Below are 2,350 nucleotides of genomic sequence, written 5' to 3' on the forward strand. Positions count from 1 at the left end.
CCTTTAACAGCAGCAGCACGAATCTGATTATCAGTTTAAATTCGCTGATATCTCATATCAGACTGAAATGTACTGATAAGCTATAACTTTCTTGCAGAATTTTGTTTCGGGCATAAGCAATTGATATGATGTCATTCATGTCGCATTCCGTGGCTTCCAGGAGCTACTGTTCAATGATCAGTGCAGTGATTTAGAAATTCAGGGACACAGGAGTGATTCTTTTTTAAATGTAGCTATGAATGCCATACACAGCTTCTCACTCAAAGTTTTAAAATTTAGCGTAACTTCAAAAAATATTTATTTTTAAATAATATGTTACAAGTGATTCAAGTAATGAGAAAATTGATCGTGACCGTTTTGACCGAATATTCTCATGAAATGGTCAAAAATAAAACCAAAAGAGTATGCATCAATGGGTATCAGTTTATTGCGATGGTCGAGAAAAGTGAATTACAGAGCACTTGGTGGTTTGCAAGTTGGTTGCCAAACCCAGTCGAACCAGTTGATACAAGATTGAGTGGAAGGATCGAACATTCCTTCCGTTGGACAACGAACCAGTGTGGCTGCGGTTCCAGCTGAGGTGCATTGCCAGTAAGCAGTGGGGTCCCAATTGTTTCTCCATCTTCCTTGAGCTGCCTCTGCGGCGTTACAGGCCGGACGTCCATCGGTATCATCACGAACACACTGGCTACTTGCAACGGCAATCAAACAAGCCAAGATGAGCACTATAATAAATTTAAGAAAACTTGCAAATTACAGTTCCCTCAAAGTATATATTCTATAACTTACGTTTCATTGTGAGTTCGAAAAAGTTATTTCTTGGTTACAGTGAATGTAGTGAATTCCGAAACTGAATGACCGAAATTGGAATGAAACTGAAGTTTTATACCTTTCATTCTAACCCTGAGAAGATCGAAATCGCGATAACGTTTTAATTACAACTGCTTAAATTTCGTACTTCTGCGGAATCTCGTTATCGCAACAAATGTGCAGAAAAAGACGCCGCTTAAACCAATTTGAACGATGACACATAACTTTTTGTATGTTTGCTTGAAAATTTCCGAAAAGTGCATCCAGTTTCCTGGTATTTATTTATCGCCAAACAAGTGCAAACGATGTCAATGTCAATCGAAGTTTCGATCCCACTTGATTAATTTCTTATCTTTGAAATGTAACATTTTTCTCCTACTGCACAAAACTAATTTTATCATGTTCATTATTTCGAAGGAAACATGGTAAAAGGACCAAGCTTTTATAATTTTAATTACGGTGAACTTCTACAAGGTCTGAACTGGAGCTAACACTCCTGACAACTGTAAACTTTTCTCAACTCCCGAACTACAAATCATTTTCCTGAAAGAATGGTAAAAGAACCATATTTAAATTTGATATACAAGTAAGACTAACTATGTATTCTTAATTTAGCTTCCACCCAATAAACTCCTTGTGCATCTACTTTCGACTAGGAGGGACAATATCTTGAGGAGCCGCCTTAGCTACTGGTTGAAGGTATGTTTTCAATTATTAACGTAAACTACGCATTGCAGACAACGAAGATGTACTTAACAGAATATGTTAACGCTCGCAGACTTCAAACAGCAATTGAAAGTGAATTTGATTGCACCAACATGTTCCTCCGTGATTATTATTATCGTATGGATCGGTAACGAGAGCCAATCAACCAAATATCATGGTACAAATGACTAGCAATCCTGAATTGAGAAAGCTAGCAACTCCAGCATTTCGAATGTGAATCATCAAAGTATTCGAAATAGTGGTTCAGCTATAGAGTTGGCTCCATAGACTCAGAGGCGCAATGATGAGGATGAGAGAGGAGCAGCATCGGCATATAGCAGAGTTTTTTTTTCAATTTAGTCAATTTTCGCAGAACACGGGGCAACAGTGTTCGCGCCTTTCATGAAAAAATCTTATAACATTTTATAACATTGGTCAACATTTGTCCCCTTCGGAGCATGGGTAGCGCAGCAATAAAAACTATGCTAGCGTGAATGTAAATAAAACTTGAGTAAAATTATTTGAAAAGACCAATTCTACGATTCAAACAACGAAGAAGGCCGAGGAGGAACATAGAAGAAATGAGATCAACTTCACGACAAACACATCAGCATGTGTTCAAAAACATAAAGACAGATTAGAGTCTTAGAAATTTCTAATGAAAATTTGCAACCATTTACTTATATTCGATAATATCATAAATAACAGTATTAGTCGAACTTTGTTTGCGTTCTTTGATTTTCTGCAACGATCATTGGTGATCCTGTTCATCGCGTGAAGGGAATGATAGAAGAAGACGTCGTCACCATTAGCTCACCATTTTTAAATTTGGTTT

General features: G+C 37.2%; 1 long non-coding RNA gene across 1 annotated transcript; it reads left to right on the forward strand.

Annotated features, from left to right (window-relative positions):
• The first annotated feature begins 367 nt into the window (after positions 1-367).
• LOC129778240 (uncharacterized) lies at positions 368-2,021 on the forward strand. Its single transcript, XR_008743410.1, has 3 exons — positions 368-1,364; positions 1,426-1,509; positions 1,570-2,021. It is a non-coding gene; the product is annotated as an uncharacterized LOC129778240 (long non-coding RNA).
• The last annotated feature ends 329 nt before the right edge of the window (positions 2,022-2,350 follow it).

The sequence above is a fragment of the Toxorhynchites rutilus genome, chromosome 3 (assembly GCF_029784135.1).
Source record: "Toxorhynchites rutilus septentrionalis strain SRP chromosome 3, ASM2978413v1, whole genome shotgun sequence".
Lineage (NCBI taxonomy): Eukaryota > Metazoa > Arthropoda > Insecta > Diptera > Culicidae > Toxorhynchites > Toxorhynchites rutilus.